The 26,178-nt window shown below is 48.1% G+C and overlaps 1 protein-coding gene across 2 annotated transcripts in view; it reads left to right on the forward strand.

Annotated features, from left to right (window-relative positions):
• Positions 1–3,577: 3,577 nt before the first annotated feature.
• The window catches only part of ARAP3 (ArfGAP with RhoGAP domain, ankyrin repeat and PH domain 3), a 249,940-nt gene continuing 227,339 nt past the window's right edge, over positions 3,578–26,178 (forward strand). For both annotated transcript variants that reach the window (XM_075344394.1, XM_075344396.1), the window contains exon 1: positions 3,578–3,769. The gene's annotated coding sequence lies outside the window, so the exon portion shown is untranslated. The remainder of the gene's footprint in view (positions 3,770–26,178) is intronic.

Consider the following 26,178-nt stretch of genomic DNA (forward strand, 5'->3'; position numbering starts at 1 on the left):
ACTGTGCATTTCCTTGTGATCCTTCTTGAGATAGTTCTACTCCTTCACTGGACTCCAGCTGTGTTTAAATAAACTGATAGGACTTCATTTGCAAAAGCACACACCTGTCTATATAAGACCTAACAGCTCACAGTGCATGTCAGACCAAATGAGAATCATGAGGTCAAAGGAACTGCCCAAAGAGCTCAGAGACAGAATTGTGGAAAGGCACAGATATGGCCAAGGTTACAAAAGAATTTCTGCAGTACTCAAGGCTCCTAAGAGCATACTGTCCTCCATAATCCTTAAATGGAAGAAGCTTGGGACCACCAGAACTCTTCTAGACCTGGCCGTCCAGCCAAACTGAGCAATCGTGGGAAAAGAGCCTTGGTGAGAGAGGTAAAGAAGAACCCCAAGATCACTGTGGCTGAGCTCCAGAGATGCAGTAGGGAGATGGGAGGAAGTTTCACAAAGTCAACTATCACTGCAGCCCTTCACCAGTTGGGCCTTTGTGGCAGAATGGCCCGACGGGAGCCTCTCCTTAGTGCAAGACATATGAAAGCCCTCAAAGAGTTTCCATAAAAATACATGAAGGACTCCCAGACTATGAGAAATAAGATTCTCTGGTCTGATGAGATGAAGGTAGAACATTTTGGTGATAATTCTAAGTGGTGTGTGTGTTGAAAACCAGGCACTGCTCATCACCCGCCCAATACAATACCAACAGTGAAACATGGTGGTGACAGCATTATGCTATGGGGGTGTTTTTCAGCTGCAGGGACAGGACGACTGGTAGCAATTGAAGGAAAGATGAATGCAGCCAAGTACAGAGATATCCTGGAAGAAGTGCTCTGGACCTCAAACTTGGCCGAAGGTTCACCTTTCAACAAGATAATAACCCTAAGCACACTGCTAATATAACAAAGGAGTGGCTTCAGAACAGCTCTGTAACCATTCTTGACTGGCCCAGCTGAAGCCCTGACGTAAAGCCAATTGAGCATCTCTGGAGAGACCTGAAAATGGCTGTCCACCAACTTTCACCATCCAACCTGACGAAACTGGAGAGGATCTACAAGGAAGATGGCAGAGGATCCCCAAATCCAGGTGTGAAAAACTTGTTGCATCATTCCCAAGAAGACTCATGGCTGTACTAGCTCAAAAGGGTGCGCATACTCAGTACTGTGCAAAGGGTCTGAATACTTATGACCAGGCCCGGCGTCAGCACCTGGCAAACCCGGTCAAATGCCAGGGCCCCAGGCTGCCAGGGGGGCTCACTCGCGGTGGCAGGGGGGCCCGGTGCCCGCACTATCCCCAGCCTCCCCCCCACCGAGGATCGCACTTTCAATTGTATCGGCATCGCAGTTGCCCATACAATTGAAAGCAATGATGAGAGATGGAGTGGTGTGCTCCCTCTGTCATCATTCTCCCCGCTGTGTCTGACACTGTCGGCGTTCTGAACCTCTGATAGCTCAACAGTGGAGTGCGGTGACATCATCACTGCGCGCCTGCTGAGAGGTCAGAGCAACAGCAGTGGACAGCCGCGCAGAGGAGACCGGAGCAGCGGAGGAACGAGGAGAAGTGAGTATTTATGTGATCATGGTGGCCAGACGACTATGGAGGTGCATTAAATGATATAGGTGCTGTGTACTACATGGAGGTGCCTAATGCTATCAGGGTCTGCACTGTGCTATATAGGTGCTGTGTACTACATGAAGGTACTCAACGCTACCAGGGTCTGCACTGTGCTATATAGGGGCTGTGTACTACATGAAGGTGCCTAATGCTATCAGAGTTTGCACTGTGCTATATAGGTGCTGTGTACTACATGAAGGTGCTTAATGTTATCAGGGTCTGCACTGTGCTATATAGGGTCTGTGTACTACATGGAGGTGCCTAATGCTATCAGAGTCTGCATTGTGCTATATGGGGGCTGTATACCACATAAGGATGCCTAATGCTATATGGGTCTGCATTGTGCTATATGGGGGCTGCTTAATGTTATATGGGGGTTGCATAGTGCCATATGGGGGCTGCATAGAGAACTATGGGGGCTTCATAACACTATATGGAGGAATATGGGGGCTGCATACTGCTATACCCCCAGAGTTGTATGTCACCTCCACCCCAGTGCTGTATACCGCCTCAGAGCTGTGTATACTCCCAGAGCTGCATGCCACCTCCCCACCTCAGAGTTGTTTGTCCCCCCACCTCAGAGCCACTGCCCCCCTCTAGAGCTGTATGCCCCCCTCTGGAGCTTTATGGCCCCTCATTGCTATCTACCCCTTTCCTCAGTAATATGTATGCCCCCAAGTAATGTGTATGTCCCCAGCCTCTCTTGTGATGTATATACAGCCGTGTTAGTGTGCTCTATGTGCAACCATGTCTGTTAGTGACGGCCACCAAATCAGGATGGCACAAACACATGCCCAGGAGGAGCTGGATGGAGACAAGCGTGGAGGTGAATGAGGCAGTTGCCGGCTTCCTGATTTTAGAAATCTCTCTAATGTGTGTGTGTGTGTGTGTATATGTGTGTGTGTGTATGTGTGTGTGTGTGTGTGTGTGTGTATGTGTGTGTGTGTGTGTGTCTGTGTGCGCGTGTATGATGTGTATCTATGTATGTCAGTGTATATGACTGTGTCTAGATTTATGTCTTTTTATGTGTTTTTGTGAATTTCTCTTTAAATAAGTATGTGTACGTGTGCCTGTATGTGTATGTATCTGTGCATGTCTGTGTGTGGATGGGGCCCACTGAGACTCTTTTGCCCGGGGCCCACAAAAACCTGGAGCCGACCCTGCTTATGACCATGTGATATTTCAGTTTTTCTTGTTTAATAAATTTGCAAAAATGTCTACATTTCTGTTTTTTTTTTCTGACAAGATGAGCTCCAGAGTGTACATTAATGAGAAAAAAAATGAACTTTTTAAGGGTGAAAAATGTAAAGGGGTCTGAATACTTTCCGTACCTGCTGTATACAGAATTCATTATATACTGCATATACTGCTAGTGTTGGCCTGGGGTGGTAACATTGACTCTGGGGGCCATTGTTCAGGTACATTCAGATGTTACATTGCCCTTGTTCACAAATCTACCTCTGCTTCTATAGAATAATCTGGGTATTTTGGTAAATAAAGCATGACAAGCTGCCATTGTCTGGAAATAGTGAATCAAGTTATTGTGCCATCTTCTGCCCTAATATGGTATAGGGGTACGGGGTAGTCAAGAGCAGGGGCCCAGCAGGCAATGCACCCCAATATACACAAATAGTATATACTGCCTTCACTATATACTCCTATACTGCACCACAATATAGTATAGAGATAATATAAATATTTACTCTATACTTCATATACTGCAATAGTAGGTACTATATACTTATATAATACTGCACATCAATACAGCACAGATACTATATACCGCTATACACTGTACAGAGCCGGCTGCACATGAGAGGAGGCAGTGTGTGCTCGTCACCAGCACAGACACAGGAGGGGTGAGGAGCTCACATCTTCTCCTGTCCTCCCCCATAATAAGGAGAAGGCTCAGCGGCTCACTGCCGGCTCCTGTGCAACTACTACTGCCGGCTCCCTTGCGGCTCCTGTGCGGCTCCCTTTACGGCTCTTGTTGGGCTCTCACTGCCGGCTCATTAGCGGGTGCTGGCCCCTGCCCTGGGCTCGCACTGCTTGCTGGGTATGGGCTGTGACCACAGAGGCTCCACACAAGCCTGTCTGCAGAGGATCATCACCGCCGGGTGAGGAGGAGGCTGCTGGCACCATCCTGCCCCTCCATGAGGTCAGTTTATCTATCTAGTGCTATGTTGGATGTAGCAGAGCTGAGCTACTGACAATGCTCAGTGATCTCACCCTGAGTTTATTCTACTATGTTGGATGTAGCAGAGCTGAGCTACTCAAAATGTGCAGTGATATCACCATGTGTTTTTTTGTATATTGGATGCAGCAGAGCTGAGCTACTTACAATGGACAGTCTATTATGTTGGATGTAGCAGTGCTGAGCTACTCACAATGTGCAGTGATCTCACCCTGTTTATTATATTATGTTGGATGTAGCAGTGCTGAGGTACCCACAATGTACATTTCTATCACCTTGTGTTTATCCTACTGTTGTGGATGTAGCAGAGCTGAGGTACCCACAATGTGCAGTGATATCACCCTGTGTTTATCTACTATGTTGGATGTAGCAGAGCTGAGCTACACATAGTGTACAGTTATATCACCATGTGTTTCTCCTACTATGTTGGATGTAGCAGAGCTGAACTACTCACAATGTGGAGTGATATCACCCTGTGTTTATCTACTATGTTGGATGTAGCAGAGCTGAGCTACACATAGTGTACAGTTATATCACCATGTGTTTCTCCTACTATGTTGGATGTAGCAGAGCTGAACTACTCACAATGTGGAGTGATATCACCCTGTGTTTATCTACTATGTTGGATGTAGCAGAGCTGAGCTACCCATAGTGTAAAGTTATATCACCATGTGTTTCTCCTACTATGTTGGATGTAGCAGAGCTGAACTACTCACAATGTGGAGTGATATCACTCTGTGTTTATTCTATTATGTTGGATGTAGCAGTGCTGAGCTACTCACAGTGTGCATTGATATCATCATATGTTTATCCTACTATGTTGGATGTAGCAGAGCTGAGGTACCCACAGTGTGCAGTGATATCACCATGTTTTGTTTCTATATTTAATGTAGCAGAGCTGAGCTACTCACAGTGTGCAGTGATCTCACCATGTATTTGTTGTCTGTAGATCTCACATACAACTTCATGATGAATGTAGGAAACAAAAGCAGTAGTGACATGACTGCTTCAGCTCTGCTACATCTGTATCTTGTATACTCTCTGTGTATGGTAGTTTGTGTTGATTCATAGATCTTGGCCCCCATCAGTCTGATCTGTTAAAGATTGGTTGAGATCTAATGATGTATCCATATAATCTTCTTCTGATTGGGTCTTATCTGATAATTGGGGCTGATCTGATCTCATTGGATGTGATTTTATTCTTATTGGGTCTGATCTGATAGTGATTGGATCCAATCTGATACAGATTGGAGCTGATCTGATAATGATTGAGTCCTGACCTGAGAATAATAGGGGATGATCTAACTATGACTGTGTCTTATACGATTGGGTCAGGTCAGATAAAGATTGGCTCTATTCTGATGAGGTGTAATTTTGATTGCATTCTGATCTGTCTTGATCTGACCTGATTATGATGGGACTTATATAATTGGGTCTGGTGAGATAAAGATTGGATCTGATAATATTTGAGTGTGATATGATTCTGATTGGGTCTGTAGTAGTTGTGTCAAATTTAATGCATCAATCTGATCTACCAAAGACTGAATCAGATCTGATAATAATTGGATGTAATTTCATAGATGATTGGTCTCATCTTTTGGGATCTTCACTATTTCTGTGGGTTTACTATGATAAAATTGAATCTGATCTAATGGAGTCTTGATCTGATAATAATTAGGCCTGATCTGCTGAGTACCCAGAATCTAGTAATGCCTGGGCCTGATCTGGTAAAATTAGATTGGATCTGATACTGTTAGGCCTGTGTTTGATATAATAATTTTTGGGTCTGATGCAATAAGAACTAGGGGGTCTTATTTTGGGGGGATCTTAACTCATTCTGATTGTCTCTGGAATGATATGATAATAAATTGGTCTGATCTGATACTGATTGGTTCTGATCTGATATGGATCTGCTTGCTAGAGAGTATGTGATAATGCTGGCACTGATGTCAGAATGGGTGGGCCTGATGTATATTCTGTAGCCTTGAGGAGTAAATCCAGGTTTCTTTTTGGTTAGTGTCATACATTCTTATATAGTACAGTTTATATAGTACCTCACACAAAGAAATTACCATGCACCAATAAGAGCTGCAGCGATGTGTGCAGAAATGTGAAACTTCCCCGGCCATCAGTGTTATCTGTACCCTATGACATCATTCAGTTATAAGACAAAATGGTTTTATGCAATACAAAATGGCTTGTATTATCTCACAATCTGATATGGATCTGCTTGTTTGAGAGAATCTGACAATGCGTGGGGTTGACCTGAGAATGATTGGGCCTGATGTATCTGCTGTAACCTTCTTGAGGAAATCCAGCTTTCTTTCTGGTTAGTGTGATACATTCTTACAATATTTACTGGATTGTGTAGATACAATGAAGTTTATTATTAGGGCTCGGTTGTATTAGATTAGAAATGATTGCGTCAGCTGATCATTTTTGGGTCTGATCCAAAAATAACTGGTGGTCTCATTTTTTTGGGGGGGATCTTGTTCAAATGATTTTTATTAGGTTTTGTAGTTAACAAATCTTGAAATCATGCGTTAGAAAATTTTAAGGACATAACTAATTCTTATTTGTCTGGATCCAAATCAGCTGCACTCACACTATATAAACGAGCACATTTCCCCATGTTCCTTATACTGCCCCTGGAAAAAGCGCTTCTTGCGAAACGATTGTTGGGGGACCCCCCTCCCACACACTGCGACCTCATACCACCTAGGTAATTATTGGGACTTTATTACATCTTTCATGTGCTGGCTTAATGCATTATCTATAAGTCCCCCTGGCTTTGTATCTCCATCATTTGAGTAGCCCTTATTGACCCCCTGACCTGGTTGATACACTTTTCATGGTGATTGGACATTTAAAGATACATTTACCTTTTATTGTATGTCCACCCCATTTACACACTCCTAATTACCAGGTTCATGCCATATAACGGTTTTTTATATTAGCCTTCAGAATTTTTCTGTTTTCTGATCCCATATTATCACGAGTGTTCATATATCTAGCCAAGTACGTCTTTATCAGCTCTCCCCTTTTTTACCACTTAAGATATATACGTGGTCGTGCTGCTCTGGGAGGGGGGACCTTACCCTCTTTCCCTGTCTCAATTTGTGCAGTCCATCATTTTGCTCTCACTGTCCTTGTATCTGATTTTACGCATCTAACAGTTTGTTACTATTTATATTTAATAAATTAATAAAATATTTGATATTTCACCTTCACTTTTTGGTTTTTGTTCTTCTTTTTCTCCTTGTTTTGACATGTTTCTCGAAGAATATACCCACTTAGGGACCAGTATTTAGTGGCACCCTAAGTAAATTATACAATTGTTATGGCCCCTTTTGTACTATGTCTAATAAGCCCGCTTTACACGCTGCAATGTATCTTACAATGTGTCGGCGGGGTTACGTCGTAAGTGACGCACATCCGGCATCGTAAGGTACATTGCAGTGTGTGATAGATACATGGGATTGCGATTGAACGGTAAAACGTTCATCGCATACACATCGTACCTTTCTCTAGAATTGAGCGTCAGATTGTTCATTGTACCTGGGGTAGCGCACATCGCAGTGTGTGACACCCCGGGAACGATGAACAGATCTTACCTGCGTCCTGCGGCTCCCAGCCCACAATGCGGAAGGAAGGAGGTGGGCGGGATGTTTACGTCCTGCTTAGCTCCGCCCCTCCGCTTCTATTGGCCGGCTGCCGCGTGGCGTCGCTGCGACGCCGAACGTCCCTCCCACTCCAGGAAGTGGATGTTCGCCGCCCACAGCGAGGTCGTATGGAAGGTAAGTACATGTGACGGGGGTTAATCGTTTGTGCGGCACATTCAACAAAATTGAACGTGCCACACATACGATGGGGGCGGTTAGGATCGCATACGATATGGTATGCTGCATCGTAAGGTGTAAAGCAGGCTTTAGATATGTAGATTGTATCTGGACTGTTAACTGTTTTATTAATTACCCATAATGTAATAACAATAATACCCATATTCAGTTATAAGACAAAATTGGTTTTATGCAATACAAAATGGCTTGTATTATCTCACAATCTGATATGGATCTGCTTGTTTGAGAGAACCTGATAATGCGTGGGGCCAATCTGAGAATGATTGGGCCTGAGGTATTTGCTGTAGCCTTCTTGAGGAAATCCTGCGTTCTTTCTTGTTAGTGTGATACATTCTTACAATATTTACTGGATTGTGTAGATACAATGAAGTTTATTATTAGGGCTCGGTTGTATTAGATTAGAAATCATTGCGTCAGCTGATAATTTTTGGGTCTGATCCAAAAATAATTGATGGTCTCATTTTCTGGGGGGGATCTTAACTAATTCTTATTTGTCTCTGCGTAATAATATGATAATAAATTGGTCTCATCTGATACTGATTGGGTCTGATCTTATGAGCAAAATATTTCTCTGCTTCTATGCCCTTGGAAATTCAAGTTAATAAGATTTGTTTTACAAGTACTTGAAGAAATCAATGCAGCACACACCATCTCTGGTGTACTGAGAGTTTCTGCTTTATTACATCATGTGACCAGCTTATATAGTACCTCACACAAAGAAATTACCAGGCACCAATAAGAGCTGCAGCGATGTGTATGCAAAAATGTGAAACCTCCCTGCCTATCAGTGTTATCTGAACCCTATGACATCATTAAGTTATAAGACAAGATGGTTTTATACAATACAAAATGGCTTGTATTATCTCACAATCTGATATGAATCTGCTTGTTTGAGAGAATCTGACAATGCGTGGGGTTGACCTGAGAATGATTGGGCCTGATGTATTTGCTGTAGCCTTCTTGAGGAAATCCAGCTTTCTTTCTGGTTAGTGTAATACATTCTTACAATATTTACTGGATTGTGTAGATACAATGAAGTTTATTATTAGGGCTCGGTTGTATTAGATTAGAAATCATTGCGTCAGCTGATCATTTTTGGGTCTGATCCAAAAATAACTGGTGGTCTCATTTTTTGGGGGGGATCTTGTTCAAATGATTTTTATTAGGATTTGTAGTTAACAAATCTTCAAATCATGCGTTAGAAAATTTAAGGACATAACTAATTCTTATTTGTCTCTGGGTAATATGATAATAAATTGGTCTGATCTGATACTGATTGGGTCTGATCTTATGAGCAAAATATTTATCTGCTTCTGTGCCCTTGGAAATCCAAATGAATAAGATTTGCTTTACAAGCACTTGGAGAAATCAATGCAGCACACACCATCTGTGGTGTACTGAGAGTTTCTGCTTTATTACATCATGTGACCAGTTTATATAGTACCTTACACAAATAAATTACCAGGCACCAATAAGAGCTGCAGTGGTGTGTGCAGAAATGTGAAACTTCGTCAACCATCAGTGTTATCTGAACCCTATGACATCATTAAGTTATAAGACAAGATGGTTTTATACAATACAAACTGGCTTGTATTATCTCAAAATCTGATATGGATCTGCTTGTTTGAGAGAATCTGATAATTTGTGGGGTTGACCTGAGAATGCTTGGGCCTGATGTATCTGCTGTAGCCTTCTTGAGGAATTCCAGGTTTCTTTCTGGTTAGTGTGATACATTCTTACAATATTTACTGGATTGTGTAGATACAATGAAGTTTATTATTAGGGCTCGGTTGTATTAGATTAGAAATTATTGCGTCATCTGATAATTTTTGGGTCTGTTCCAAAAATAATCAATGGTCTCATGTTTTTAGGGGGATCTTAACTGATGGTATCATACATTCTTACAATATTTACTGAATTGTGTAAATAAATGATCCTTATTATTATTAGGGCTCTGTTGTATCAAATTAAAAAATCACAGCATCAGATGATAATTTTTAGACTCTACATTTTATAGGCAGACATTGTACAGGCCGGAGCTACAAGTGGACTCATCCCTTGTTACATTGCTTTTATGAGGGCTGATTCTTGTCCTTGCTCTTGCATCATCTGGAGAAGCCGTGTCCTTTGATGTTTTCACATAAAATAAGATGCACCAATATAAGAAAAGTCTTATAGCCACTGGAGATAATGAGCAGAGGTGGAGAACAACTTGGCTACTGAGGTATCCGGAGTGGCTACTGAATTATACATTGTGCTGAGGGGCCGATATACGATTGGAGCATGGAGGTAAGGGGGCCCACTACCACCTCACAAGCAGAAAATCACATTATGATGAGTTATGGGATGGGGAAGTATCTACACTGTGTTCTTGCTTAGGGGCTCTCTTACGCCTGTGTTTGTCCCTGAAAAAAAGCCACAATGTGTGTGTATACGAGCCAAACTGCCCAATCTCTGATTTCCAATGACTTTTGGGTCAAGATCGGGTCCTAAACTGAACTTTATCTATAGACCGGTTGAACTGGGCGAATCGAACTTCCACGAGTCCGCTCATCTCTAATGGTGTTTTCTCTAAAAATGATGTGACCCCTTGCAAAAGCTTGGCGAAACCCTTTAATCTTTTTGATAGAAATATCTAGTTCTGCTTCTCAGTAAGTACCATTTAACAGTAAATCAAGAGTATTCCCATATATATGGTATATGAAAAATGCCATCTTTTTATAATAGTGTGGTCCCAAATCAATGCAGGGACCGTGGTGCTGATTAAGTGCTGCCGCTCCTCCATACTTAGGACTCAATCAGACCTTTGATTTTCTCACATGCGACAAAAATAGCCACATTTTTGGAACCAGATGTTGATCAGAGTGTGATCAGAGTGTGATCCAAGTGTGATCAGTTTTTCTCGCACAAGGAGAAAAGAAAAAAATAAGTTTCTCCACCTCCTCCATTCTAACAGTCTGTGAAAACTGGACCACACTCAGATGTCATCCCAGTGTGGTCCGATTTTTTTTTCACAGACCCATAGACTTGCATTGCTGATATTGCTCTCACACACAGACATGTGAATGGTGCCTTAGAGGATTATAGGTACAAGTGTTTTCTGTGAAAACCATGGATTGCACTCATGTGAAAATTCGGACGCCTGAATGAGCCTTCGGGGTCAATCGTAGTCCCAGAGGTCAGAACCCCCATCATTATAAAGTGACTGAAGGCATATCCTAACAATATGCCTTAAAGGAACCCGCATGTCGGTTTTGTATATTAAACCGCCCTCAATGTGTTTTGTATGATGCCATGTGTATCACTAACATGGTTTTCGAACAAAAAAAAATGAGCCCAGTCACCACGGCAAGGTAATCTCTGTATACTGCAAACGTAAACTGTAATGCCACTATCTGGGTTAAAACCTCCATGTCTGGGCAGCTAGATTCCAGCTATAAAGGGGAGTAAACACAGCCTGGTTATAGGGCGGCGTGCTCAATCAGAAAGAGATGCACTATAACTATACAAAAAGACTGACCCGCACATCCAACAGGTGTGAACAGGTGCTAGCTGTAAACAGATCCTTTACCAGAAAATCTCTGCAATAGTCACATGATCATGACATCACACAAGTCCTATATAGACCATTTGTCCAATGCTGAGCTGAGCTCCATCCATTACAGTCACATAATCGAGACATCACACAGGTCCTGCATAGACCAGCTGCGCTTTGGAGATCAGCATTGGTCTGTCCATTTTGATGTCACGATCATGTGACTGTAACGGGTGGAGCTTAGCTCAGCATTGGACAAATAGTCTATGCAGGTAGGACCTGTGTAATGTCACGTGTTGTGAATACGTTTTTCAGTTTGGGGCTCCCTCTGGTGGTAAGTGTTGGTGGTGCAGTTGATGTGTGGAATGAAAGTGACACACCTGCAGAGGACTGGCAATCAAGGTCAGATTGGGCTATTTAACTTAGTAGCTATCTCTTGTTACTTGCCGGTGGTCAATGTCTCTTGTGTGTTAAGGACATTCTGTAACCCGGTCTGCTGACTTCCAGAACTAATCTCAGATAAGTGGTCTTTGTACCTATGCTGTTTGTTTTCCACTTTCTTGTTGCTTATTCTGCTTTTGTACTAATGCATAATTCCTATTTTGTCTGTGTGGAGTTCCTGGTGGAATGGGATCATTCCCTGCTGGGAGTGTCTGTATACTTATCTCCATGATTCTGCAAGGTATTGTGTTTGTCATGCTTGGTATTAATTCAGTCCCTCATCTGTATTAGTTTTTTTGGATCCCATTAACATCAGAGTGCTGATACAATGGGGGAGAGGTTGTGTGACCTCAGGATTTTTCCATATCAGTAGTGCTGGTATATATTAGGGTTTTTACGGCTGCAGACAATTGCTCTTTCCCATCCTTTCCTATAAAGATAGTTTGGGGCTCACCTTTGCTGAATCTGTCTTTTCTAGCTTTGTATTGTTTTTTCCATATCACCGTAGCCTTTACATGTGGGGGGCTATCTATCTATCTATCTATCTATCTTTGGGGACTACTCAGAGGCAGATTAGCTTTCTTATATTTCTATCTGTGAGATTATTTAGTTCTCTAGCTTTGTCGAGGCGTCCAGGTCATCGTAGGCACTGTTAGTTGTGTGTCAGGATTAGGTCTGCAGTCTGTTAAGTTTCCAGCCACTCTGTTACCTTTTTGGGATTCTGCATTTTTTGAGCCTCCTCGGTCCCTGAATCATAACAGTCACGATCATGTGACTGTAATGGGTGGAGCTCAACAGAGAAGTTCTGGTAAAGGACTTGTGTAATGTCACGATCTTGTGACTGTAATGGGTGGAGCTCAGCAGAGAAGTTCTGGTAAAGGACCTGTGTATAATCAGTTACACTGCCGGGGGCGTGACAAGTTCACAAAAGCATTTTGCTTGAATGTGAGTGACATGACGATTCCAGCAAAATGGAAACAAAGGTCTGTACTAGTTTTACCTAAGCATATAAAGTCATTTTTTAAGATAAATACATGGATTTTTGTTTTTAGAAAACCATGTTAGTGATGCGCATTGCATCATGTAAAACACATTAGGGGTGGTTTAATATAAAAAAAACAACATGACAGGTTCCCTTTAAGGAATTGTCTGGACACATTTACTGTATGTTGATGGCTTATCCTTAGGATAGGTCTTCAATATCTGATTAATGAGGGTGGGACACCCGGCACCCCCGTTGATCAGCTGTTCCCGGTGCCGGCTTGATGTGCTGAGTTGCGCAATGGAACGGTGTCCGTGGCTGGTATTGCAGATCCCCCCCCTATTTAAGCCAATAGCAGCACCCGGCCTCATCCACTATGCAGTTCATGGAGCTGTGCACATCATGGCAGCATCGGCATCGGGAACAGCTGATCTGTGAGGGTGTCTAGTGTTGCACCCTCAATGGTCAGATATTGACAATCTATACTAAGGAGAGGCCATCAATATAAAATCCAAAACAACTTGTTTAACGTTATGTGATAGGAATACCCCTGATTTACCCCTAACAGCTCTATAGGGGGCTCTTCACCTCTGTTTCGCCCCCTATTGCACATATTGTCTTTCTGATACAGGGTGAAGCCCAGTAACACCCCTCCCCAGTGCTAACAATCCAGCGAGACCTTTCCCCTGCCCTCCCACCTATCCAGTGCATTTCACGGACACCAGTTTGTGTATGTGATGACATGCATGTTATTAATGAGCCATTTCCATATTTCGTATCGCAAAGGGAAAACCTAATCTAAGCATAATAGACATCTTTATCCACAATCTCGGCGAAGAAAGTCAAAAGGAAGAAAAGGGATTTCCTAAAATAAGCCCACTATTCTTTCAGCAGGAAATAGCACTATATGTTGGAAAAGAAAAATGGTAACTGGACATGCACTAAAACCGCCGTGACCTCTGACCCCCGAGAGTTACAGGAAGCCGCTGATTAAACTTCTGCCAAGTCAGAGAACAGTCTCCTGTTTACAGTTAACCCACTGGTTCCAGTGAGACCCATTATGTCCGCACAGGACACTATTGTTACAGTAGAGCTGTTACGGCGGATTGTGAGTTGCAGCCGTGCATTAACCCCTGAGTCGCACATCGCAGCGGCGCACATCAGGAGATGCCCCGCGTTATCAGCTTTCTACTTTAAGCTGCCTCTGTCTTTAACTTCCCTTTTTAGACTGAACCAAGAATCTGATGAAATGCTGTTTTTTTTTGTGGTTGTTCCGACTTTTTTAGAAAATGATAGTGCAGCTCTTCTTCCCCTGGCACTGGGTACAATCATGAACGTCTTCCTTAGGACCCTATAGCTATTGTGACGCCCTGGCCTATCAGGTCGTCACAAGGGTGCCGTGCAATCTGCCCTTCTGCATGGTACCCGCTCCTCCTTGGTTACGGGTTCTGTCATTTTGTGTTGCTATCAACAGGTGTACTCAAATCCCATTGGGCAGCCTTGGGGAAATAGGGCCACCCAGATGGAGGGCTGGTAGAAGGAGGGCAGAAGTGTCAGTGCAGAGAGTGAGTTGTAGAGAGTGGAGGTGGAAGGAGAGAGACAGCGGTGACAACGCAGGTCATGCTGTGGAGCTGGGCTCCTGTACCCGTCCCAGGTGCCAGACTTTGGCCTGGCCAGAAGGATCTGGAACCCCGGTCACAGGGGGTAGTGGCAGGGAGTACGGTGCTGCTACAGAGAGCAGGCCGGCTGCCTTGTGCTACAACCGGGCAGGGACCAGGGCACGACGGGGTACGCAGACCCTAGGCTGGGAAGTAGCTTCACGCAGCCCAGTAATTCACCTGACAGGAACGGAATCTTCAGGAACCATTCCCCACCCGCTCCAGAATCGGGGTACTAGCGCAACGAGGGGGATGGGACTTCCCACAACCGTCCAGAAAATCCCAAGCGCGAACCCTGAGAGCAAGCTCACCCTGCTAGCCACGCAGGTGAGCGGGACCCGAAACGCTTCAAGTGTAAGGGATCCAAATGTAGGACACACAGTGCCAAGGGACAAGGGTTCAGGTCAACAAGCAGCACCAAGAGGACACGGACCTAGCGTGCCCGTACAAGGACCACAGAGTGCTCAAGAGTTTGGTTTACCTGGTGTCAGCGTCAGTGACTTTGGACTGTGTGAGTACACGTTACCCCCCTCTTTCACCCTACGGGTTCCCCACGCCACCCATCACCGGGCCCCAGGACACTACTCCCCTGCCCATGGAGGGGTTAACAACTTCAGCTGCCACGCACCAGCGTTCCCGGGCTCCCCAAACCGGCAGCGGCGGTCCCTCACGTTACCACACACCGTGTGTGGCGTCACGAACACTATCCCAAAACACAAAAACTCCCCCTTTTTATTTCGAGAGGTCGCGCGACCCCCCCTCGGGTCCGGAGACCCCTCGAGCCACTGCGGATCCGGGTCCGAGCAGCCCGTCGGCTGTCGCGGGGGCGGCACACTATAGTCTCAAGAGGGACCACCTCTTGTGGCTTACTGAGTCTGGATAGTAGATACAAGCACTTCCTTACCTTGTTCCCATCCATGAATGGTAAAAGAAAGGGGCATTGTGTCCTACAGATTCCAATCTTCCATGGTTAGCTAAGTTGACAGAGGCACTGATGATTGGGCACCATTTCTAGAGGCAGATCATGAGGCCAGATCAGAGCGTCCAGCATTTGTTGGTCCCATAGTGGTCCAAGAATGGCAGAGCCAACCCCAATCCAAATCTTACAATATCTATAGGACCCAGACAAGGCCACTATAAAAATCACAGAGCTGCCATTTTCTGGCAGCATCGGAGAACTTGCGGCCGGCCCTAGTAATAGCTGATTGGCTGGTGTATCGGGAGTCGCACCCCCACCAGTCAGATATTGATAGGTTATCCTACAGATAGGCCATCAATAAAAAGTAGTAGCCAACTTATTTAATATTTTCTTCAGTTTGCCCAATGAGGAGATCAGGGCCAAGACAAAACCTGAAAATACACAAGGCATGTATGTTCTCCTCTATCAACGAGTGAAGGGGTAGTTGGAATCAGGACAACTAGGGGACGCTACCACGAATGGCAATATAAGTTAAACTCACTTCACATCAGCGGTATTTTGCATCAAAACCAGATCCGTCACAAATGTGTTTCAGTTCCATTCTTTTCCAATGGAATTGCGGCAAGATGCGGTCACATGTGATTGTGTGCGTCATACACAACCGCATGTGACCGCATCTTACCACAATTCCTTATCTCAGCAAATAAACATTATTTAACTTTCTCTATATTAGATTTAGAAGGGTAGCATGCCTTTGTTTCATATAGGTTTATGGGCATTTTTGTTAACAGGTGCCAGTTGTCAACATTTCGTGGACCTTACTTTGCTAAACAGTCTGTGTTATATTTTCATTAGGAATACTTGTATCAGATTAGTGTTGTTCAGGATATTAACACTATCAGCCTCTAATGTAAATATATATGTATATGCTGCTTCTTCATGTATCCATATTATGTCTCTGTTTTAGATCTTCTTCTGTAAAGTACGGGACTGTGAGGCAAATCCCGGGATATGAAGATGAATTATGACTCCAGTCATAATCCCTCATCACTCCCTGGCAGTGCCCCCTCCCTTCTTGTTCTCAGTGTTCCACTTACACCTCCATGGCCATGTCCTGTGATATGGAAATGAGGTGGTGTGGGAACAATGGACACAGGATGACTCCCTGCCGTCACCCTGTAGTAGGAGCTGCTATCTAATTAGCAAGGCTCTGGAAGTAGCCAGACAGAACGACTCCAGTAAAAAATGGTTCATATCTCGCAAGCCATATTTCCGATAAATATGGCAACCATAAAAATGGTGTCTCCGCATGCGGACGATGCCGGCACACCCTTTTTATGGGAGCAGGACATTGGGAAATGCCCCAGGCGTGATATCAGCCAATGTGGAACTGGCAGACAGGTCATGAGTCCCCTCGTTCTGTAGCTAAATTCATAACTGTCACAATGAGAGCATTGGCGTCCGCCTACGACGCTCCCAGGCAAAGTTATGGCCATATTCCATGTTGTGGATTTTGTCCATAACTCCAGCCAGGGGTGGAGCAGTGCTCCCTCTGAGGTCACGAAGGTAGGAGGGGACCTGGATCTGCCCAGGTTGATAACCCTACTTCGGCCATTTTCCAGTGTTCTTCTCGCTGGGGGCACGTGTAGGAAACATCTGTGGGAAGGATCCTAGAAAACCTGGGTACAGCGCCCCCCTGTGGCCAGACGCAACAAGGTAACTGCTGGAACTGTGTATGCCTGTTTGTAACCCATGCTTTGATTGTAACTGTACTCTGACATATGTATATTCTGTAGATTCCCTATTGTATATATTGTAGTTCTAGTGTGCTTTAGGCTGATTAAATTATATAATTAATCTTGGGCTGTTCTGTTATCTCGATCTTGAATCCCATGTCTGTGTGTTCGGCTAATAGTTACCGTAAATCGGTTGGTGGCAGCGAATTGTGCCAAGGATTATTGTGGGGAGGCCAGTGAGATTCGGGGAGATTTTATATATTCCGCCCGCGGAGGTCGGGGGAATATATACCTTACTCTCACCGGGGACCCTTCAATAATCGGCATAAGTAGTATAGCGGCCTCCTTGCTTATTGTCGGGCAATTCCATAATTGGCCTGACTATAAGAGGGGCGCTAGAGAGCGCGTCACGTGCTCTGTCTGTCGGTCGGGAGGTATAAAGGAGGGGTGACCCCCACTTGTTACCCCCCGATTGTGACGTACTGGTAGCCAGCGCGGGGGATTTCTGAGTGACCCCCCCGGTGGTTTGTGACATATTGGTGGCATAGCGGTGGGATCGAGATAATAGTGTGTGTGAGTGTGAGACCCATACTCCCAGACACTAAAGACTGCCTGCAGCAGCTGTGGCTGCTGGGGTCTTCAGACTAGCTCAACACTAGAGTGTCAGAGTGCAGATACTGTAAGGTGTGTGGAGGCATCAGGTGTCAGTTCTGTGTCAGTGACCAAAAGTCTGCAAGAATGGCTGATGGCACCAGGAGCAGAGCTATGCAACTGGCCAATGCTAAGGCAGGAGCCGAAGAGAGGGAGGACGGTGCTGTGGACAGCAATGAGGAGGTTGCCCACGAGTCCTCCAGGAGCTCGACGCCAGAAAACCGTTCTGCCGAGGACATTGCACAACCTGGCACTGCTGGACAAGATGAGGAGGAGCTCACCCAAGGTTCCTCAACGAGCCAGATGCCAGCCCTCCGCTCTGAAAGGGACAGTGAATCGCCTAGCTCTGCAGCGTGCCGCAGATCACCACGTGCCATTCCACCGAGCCTGGGAGGCTCGGATAGCCTTCTTCAAATGGCTATGGCCCTTCTCCAGGCTGGAGACCAGAAGGGCTACAAGGAACTCCTGGCAGAGCGCAGGGCAGAGCGGCAGGCAGCGCGTGACGCTGAGGCTGCGGAGCGGCACGCAGAGCGTGAGGCTGCGGAGCGAGAGCGGCAGGCAGCGCGTGAAGAGCGAGAGCGAGAGCGACAGGCAGACCGTGACTACCAGCTGCAGCTAGCTCAGCTCCGGCCCTCATCAGCCACACGTGACCTTCGAGACACCAAACTTCCAAAGGTCCGTGTTGAGGACTTCCCAGTGCTGGAGAAGGATGGAGACTTGGACTCTTTCTTGACTGCTTTTGAACGGACTTGCCTGCAGCACCATCTGGACAAGGACCAGTGGGCCAAATACCTGACCCCCCGTTTAAGGGGTAAGGCCCTGGATATCCTTGGGGACTTGCCTGCTGAGGCAGATCAGGGCTACGACACCATCAAGCGGGCCCTGATCCAACAGTACAACCTCACTCCAGAGTCCTACCGCAAGAAGTTCCGGAGCCTACAGAAGGGACCAAAGGACTCCTGGGCTGACCACCGGCGGGCACTTGCCCGAGCTGCCGACCACTGGACCCAAGGCCTGCAGCTTTCCACCGGACCGGAGATCCTGGACTTGTTCATCACGGAGCAACTCTTGTGGAACTGCCCTGAGGATCTCCGCCAGTTCATCCGAGACCAGAAGCCAAAGGGGTCCACGGCTACAGCTGCCCTGGCCGATGACTACACCAACAATCGGGCTCCGGAAGCCAGGAGAGCAGCCACCAGCAGCACCTGGAGAGGGGGTAAGATGAATTCTGCGACTGCCCCACCTGCCCCTAGACTGCAGGGGGTGTCCCCCTCAACTCCCCTCTCCAGGCCCGTGGCAGAGCCAAGACGGTGCCACCAGTGCAACCTACCTGGACACTTCAAGGCCATGTGCCCTCAGCGTCCCAAGGCCCCGGCTCCGTCCCCGTCCCAAGGGCCGCCCAAGGTGTATTGTGTGGGTGGGGGTGGTGGTAGGTCCCTGGACAGCTTCCAACCTGTCACCGTCGGCCGGTCTGTGACCATAGGACTGCGAGACAGCGCCTCGGAGGTGACTCTGGTGCGGCCTGAGATGGTGTCCCCCCAAGACTTGATCCCTGGAAAAACCCTCGCTGTCTCCGGGATTGGAGGCATTGACCCGGCGCTGCCTGTTGCTGACATTTATGTGGACTGGGGCGCAGGGCGAGGGGTGAGGGAGGTGGGGGTAACTGATCGGATCCCTGCAAACGTGCTACTTGGGACAGATTTGGGGCAGATAACCTCCCAGTTTGGGCCCCAACCGAGGGCTGAACCTTCAGCCAGTACTGACATGCCTCCGGACAATGTTAATGTGTTATCTATGAATGATGTAAGGGAGGAGGGAGTGAACTCTGATATTTCTGCTTGCATAGACACCATAGACACACACACAGCTGCAGCTGTGACAGGGGAGGGGGTCAGAGAAAGGTGTGACAATGCCTCTACAAGTAACCAGCCTGTGAGCTGGGATCTGTTGCCCTCTGCAGGGATAAGCAGAGAGCAGGGTGCTGCAGGGGGAGGACCAGTGTGTGGGGTGGGGGCTACCACAGCAAATGTGGGGTCCCCAGAGATTTCACAGCGGGGTTCTGTTGCTGCAGGAGGGGAACAGGCAGGTGAGATTGGGGCCGGTCCAGGAGCGGAAGTGCTCCCAGGTAAGATCTCGGTGCATGGTTCCCCCACAACCGGGGTGTCAGGAAGCCAGGTAGGTCTGCCTGAACCGGCGACTTGGTCAGGAATGGAGGAGGAGCAGGCACGACCCACGGTCGCAGCGGCTGTGGCCGCTGTCACCCGCAGTGGGAGTGCTGGAAGCCAAGGGGCCTCCCGGAGGTCCGATAGCTCTTCCCCTTCTGACCAAGTGGCAGCCGAGTCAGGTGGAGGCCAGGACACAGGTCCCGGGGTACTGACTGAAGATGTGAAAGTCTCGTCGATTCTGGCCACATCTAGTCAGGGGTTTCAGGCAGCGTTAGAAGCTGACGACAGCCTGAAAGCTCTTAAGGAGCAGGCGGCACAGCCTCCCTCGGACTCGGACCCGGAGCGAGTGGTCTGGGACCAAGGACGGCTGTACCGGGCCACGGTCCAGCAGGGTTCACCGGAGGCGTGGCCCAGGGACCGACAGTTGGTGGTACCCTATCCGTTCCGGACGGAGTTGTTGCGGATCGCACATGAGATTCCGATGGCCGGACACCTAGGGATCGCTAAGACCAAGGCCAGGTTAAACCAGCATTTCTACTGGCCAAAAATGGGGGCCGATGTGGCTGCCTACTGCCGTTCGTGTGAAACCTGTCAGAGAGTGGGGAAGGCGGGGCCACGCCCCAAAGCCCCACTAGTATCTCTGCCAATCATCGATGAGCCTTTCAGGAGGGTGGCTGTGGATCTGGTCGGCCCGCTGGCCATCCCCAGCAGCTCCGGGAAACGCTTCCTACTGACGGTAGTGGACTATGCCACCCGGTACCCAGAAGCAGTGGCCTTGTCGTCCATTCGGGCTGACAAGGTGGCCACCGCATTGCTGGAGATTTTCTCCCGAGTGGGTTTTCCCCAGGAAATGCTCACTGACCGGGGGACCCAATTCATGTCCCAGCTGATGGAGGCCCTCTGTAAGCAAGTCCAGGTGCGACATCTGGTGGCCAGCCCGTACCATCCACAGACTAATGGCCTGTGCGAGCGGTTCAATGGCACCTTAAAGCAGATGCTTAAGATGTTGGTCGACTCCCATGGGCGTGACTGGGAGCGGTATCTCCCACACCTGTTATTTGCTTACCGGGAGGTTCCACAGGCCTCAACAGGATTCTCACCGTTTGAGCTCCTGTACGGGCGACGTGTGCGGGGCCCCCTGGCTCTGGTGAAAGAGGCTTGGGAAGGGGATTTGGCCACCCCTGGAGTGTCGGTTATCGAGTATGTCATGCGCTTCCGGGACAAAATGCAGGCCTTGACGCAACTGGTACACGACAATATGGCTCAAGCCCAGGCCGATCAGAAGCGTTGGTACGACCAGAACGCTTGTGAGAGGACCTACCAAGTGGGTCAAAAGGTGTGGGTACTGGTCCCCGTACCACAGGACAAGCTTCAGGCAGCCTGGGAAGGCCCATACCTCGTGTACCAGCAGCTCAACCCTGTAACGTACCTGGTCACCCTGGACCCTGCCCGTGGAAGGCGGAAGCCCTTCCATGTGAACATGATGAAGGCACATCATGAGCGGGAGGCGTGTGCGCTCCCCGTGTGCAACCTGCCCGAGGAGGGAGAAGCGGAAACCCTCTTGGATATGCTAGCCCAGGTTAGGGCCGGCGGATCCATTGAGGATGTGGAGGTTGGCCACCAGCTCTTGGAGGACCAACGGTCCCAGCTGTGGGCCACCCTCCTCCCCTTCCGGGGGTTGTTTACCAACCAGCCCGGAAGGACTGACTTGGCTGTCCATCACGTGGACACTGGGGATCATCCCCCGATCCGGCGTTCAGCATATCGGGTCTCCCTGGAGGTGCAGCAACACATGCGCCAGGAGATTGACGAGATGCTGAAGCTGGGGGTGATCCAGGCATCCAACAGCGCTTGGGCCTCGCCTGTAGTCCTCGTCCCTAAGAAGGACCGAACCACTCGGTTCTGCGTGGACTACAGGGGGCTCAATGCGGTCACGGTCGCCGATGCGTACCCAATGCCACGCATCGATGACCTGCTCGATCAGTTGGCCGGGGCTCAGTACCTGACCATCATGGATCTGAGCCGGGGATATTGGCAGATCCCCCTGACTCGCAAGGCCAGGGAACGCTCTGCCTTTATTACCCCATTTGGACTGTACGAGTCCACGGTGATGCCATTCGGGATGAGGAATGCCCCTGCCACTTTCCAGCGGATGGTCAACACCCTGCTCAAGGGACTTGAAGGGTACGCGGCCGCGTACCTGGATGACATTGCCGTCTTCAGTCCCACCTGGGAGGACCACCTAGAGCATCTAGCACAGGTGCTCAGGCGGATCCACCGGGCAGGTTTGACCATCAAGCCGGGAAAGTGTCAGCTGGCCATGAGCGAGGTCCAGTACCTCGGTCACCGGGTAGGTGGGAGAACACTGAAGCCCGAGCCTGAGAAAGTGGAAGCCATCGCATCCTGGCCCACCCCCAGGACCAAGAAGCAGGTGATGTCCTTCTTGGGGACCGCTGGGTACTATAGGAGGTTTGTTCCATGCTATAGTAGCCTGGCAAAGCCCTTGACGGACCTCACCAAGAAGAAGCTGCCCTCTGCAGTCGATTGGACAATGGACTGCGAGACAGCCTTCCGGGCCCTAAAGGACGCCCTGTCCAGCCCGCCCGTGCTACAGGCAGCCGACTTCACGCGGCCGTTTGTAGTACAGACCGACGCCAGTGACTTCGGCCTCGGTGCGGTGCTCAGCCAGGTGGACTCTGCGAGCCAAGAGCACCCAGTCTTGTACCTGAGCAGGAAGCTGTTACCAAGGGAAGTTGCCTATTCCACGATGGAGAAGGAGTGCCTGGCCATAGTGTGGGCCCTGCAGCGTCTGCAACCCTATCTATACGGGCGCCACTTCATCGTGGAGACGGACCACAATCCCCTCAGCTGGTTGCACACCGTCTCTGGGACGAATGGGCGATTGTTGCGATGGAGCCTTGCGCTCCAGCAATACAACTTCACCATTCGCCACAAAAGGGGCCGTGACCACGGTAACGCAGACGGGCTGTCCCGACAAGGAGAGGTCGCGGACGGGCGCACGGGGGAACACCGGAGTGTGCTGCCCCCTAGCGCCCTCAAAAGGGGGGAGGTGTGAGGCAAATCCCGGGATATGAAGATGAATTATGACTCCAGTCATAATCCCTCATCACTCCCTGGCAGTGCCCCCTCCCTTCTTGTTCTCAGTGTTCCACTTACACCTCCATGGCCATGTCCTGTGATATGGAAATGAGGTGGTGTGGGAACAATGGACACAGGATGACTCCCTGCCGTCACCCTGTAGTAGGAGCTGCTATCTAATTAGCAAGGCTCTGGAAGTAGCCAGACAGAACGACTCCAGTAAAAAATGGTTCATATCTCGCAAGCCATATTTCCGATAAATATGGCAACCATAAAAATGGTGTCTCCGCATGCGGACGATGCCGGCACACCCTTTTTATGGGAGCAGGACATTGGGAAATGCCCCAGGCGTGATATCAGCCAATGGGGAACTGGCAGACAGGTCATGAGTCCCCTCGTTCTGTAGCTAAATTCATAACTGTCACAATGAGAGCATTGGCGTCCGCCTACGACGCTCCCAGGCAAAGTTATGGCCATATTCCATGTTGTGGATTTTGTCCATAACTCCAGCCAGGGGTGGAGCAGTGCTCCCTCTGAGGTCACGAAGGTAGGAGGGGACCTGGATCTGCCCAGGTTGATAACCCTACTTCGGCCATTTTCCAGTGTTCTTCTCGCTGGGGGCACGTGTAGGAAACATCTGTGGGAAGGATCCTAGAAAACCTGGGTACAGCGCCCCCCTGTGGCCAGACGCAACAAGGTAACTGCTGGAACTGTGTATGCCTGTTTGTAACCCATGCTTTGATTGTAACTGTACTCTGACATATGTATATTCTGTAGATTCCCTATTGTATATATTGTAGTTCTAGTGTGCTTTAGGCTGATTAAATTATATAATTAATCTTGGGCTGTTCTGTTATCTCGATCTTGAATCCCACGTCTGTGTGTTCGGCTAATAGTTACCGTAAATCGGTTGGTGGCAGCGAATTGTGCCAAGGATTATTGTGGGGAGGCCAGTGAGATTCGGGGAGATTTTATATATTCCGCCCGCGGAGGTCGGGGGAATATATACCTTACTCTCACCGGGGACCCTTCAATAATCGGCATAAGTAGTATAGCGGCCTCCTTGCTTATTGTCGGGCAATTCCATAATTGGCCTGACTATAAGAGGGGCGCTAGAGAGCGCGTCACGTGCTCTGTCTGTCGGTCGGGAGGTATAAAGGAGGGGTGACCCCCACTTGTTACCCCCCGATTGTGACGTACTGGTAGCCAGCGCGGGGGATTTCTGAGTGACCCCCCCGGTGGTTTGTGACAGGGACCTTTTACTGTGTGGCTCTGAGGCAGGGGTAGGATACCTCCGACCCACGGCCGTAGGCATCGTCTCGGGAACCGCAGTGCTCGGGCCGCCAGATGCGTCTTGCCTGGTTCCAGTTCTTCAAATCTTTCTTGCACTGTGAGCACGTGTACGCAGCATTCAATAGTGAGCACTACGGTGCATGCAGTGAAGGATTACGGTACAACCTGACGCTAGCGTCACGACGTACTATGTGAGCGGAGCTAGTTCACAATGTGTTTGTCTCCCCTCCTTGACATCTGCTTCAGGCCAGCCCAATGTCTTCTGTGATGTACCTGCTCCAGCCCAATGTTTTCTGTGATATACATGCTCGAGCCCCAATGTCCCTTTTGATCTATATGCTTTAGACCCAGCATCTCCTATGTGATGTATATACTCAGACCCAGTGTCTCCTATTTGATGTACATGCTTCAGCTCCAGTGTCTCCTATGTGATATACATACAGTAGCCTCAGTGTCTCCTATATGATGTATATGCTCCAGTACCAGTGTCTCCAATGTGATATACATATATATACAATTGTCCCAGTGTCTCCTATGTGATGTATATGCTTTGTCCCTAGTTCCTCCTTTATGATGTATACAGCAGTCTCAGAATCTCTGTTGTGATGTATACAGCAGTCTCAGAATCTCTGATGTGATGTATACAGCAGTCTCAGAATCTCTAGTGGGATTTATACAGCAGTCTTATGCGGGCGTCACACGAGACGATCTATCGTGCGATCGCACGAGCGATCGTACCCGCCCCCGTCGTTTGTGCGTCACGGGCAATTAGTAGTCGTTAAACCGCCATCACACATACATACCTGCTGAGCGACGTTGCTGTGGGCGTCAAACATCCACTTCCTGAAGGGGGAGGGACGTTCGGCGTCACAGCGATGTCGCACAGCGGCCGGCCAATAGAAGCGGCGGGGCGGAGATGAGCGGGACATAAACATCCCGCCCACCTCCTTCCTTCCGCATAGCCGGCGGGAGCCGCGGGACGCAGGTAAGCTGTGTTCATCATTCCCGGGGTGTCACACGGAGCGATGTGTGCTGCCCCGGGTACGATGAACAACCGGCGCAAAGAAAAATAAGCCACTTTTTAAAAATGAGCGACATGTCAATGATACACGATTTGCGAACGTTCTGTATCGCTCGTAGGTGTCACACAGGACGACGTCGTAAACGATGCCGGATGTGCGTCACGAAAACCGTGACCCCCAACGACATATCGCACGATAGATCGTCTCGTGTGACGCCCGCATTAGTGTCTCTTATGTGATATATACAGCAGACCTGCTTGAGTTTTATAAATGTACTGTGAGCCAGTGATGAATTTTCCACTGTGAGGAGGCTAGCAGTGTGATATATATCTGTGTTCGGAACAATTTACTATTGGGAGCTTTTTATAAAACGTATCATCTCATCACAAACCAATGCAAAGCTGGAAAAGCAGTTACGAGTAGCAACATCATCACTACCACCTAACACTCTCACACCTCACTATAGAGAAGCAATTCCAGCAATCACATTAGGGGGAGTTAAATATTGTTTGACCAAATATAGTAATTTTGATTTGATAATTTTGTGCGGCCCCGATTGATGGTAGAAATATCCATATGGCCCTTGCTCTAAGACAGGGGTCCTCAATCAGTAGCTCGGTAGCCACATGTGGGTTGCGGGCCCTTGTGTGACTGACAGCTGTCTGCCAGCTTGATGCATTAGCGCCTGGTCTAGCAAACAGCTATGAAGGTCAGGTCTCCAGATGCTGATTTTTGTGAGTAGCCCTCACAGATAAGCAAATCTGAATATGGGTAAAGGCCCCGTCACACTAAGCAACATCGCTAGCAACATCGCTGCTAACGAACAACTTTTGTGACGTTGCTAGCGATGTTGCTGTGTGTGACATCCAGCAACAACCTGGCCCCTGCTGTGAGGTCGTTGGTTGTTGCTGAATGTCCTGGGCCATTTTTTAGTTGTTGCTGTCCCGCTGTGAAGCGCACATCGCTGTGTGTGACAGCGAGACTGCAACAACTAAATGTGCAGGCAGCAGGA

Source organism: Anomaloglossus baeobatrachus, chromosome 4 (genome assembly GCF_048569485.1).
Source record: "Anomaloglossus baeobatrachus isolate aAnoBae1 chromosome 4, aAnoBae1.hap1, whole genome shotgun sequence".
Lineage (NCBI taxonomy): Eukaryota > Metazoa > Chordata > Amphibia > Anura > Aromobatidae > Anomaloglossus > Anomaloglossus baeobatrachus.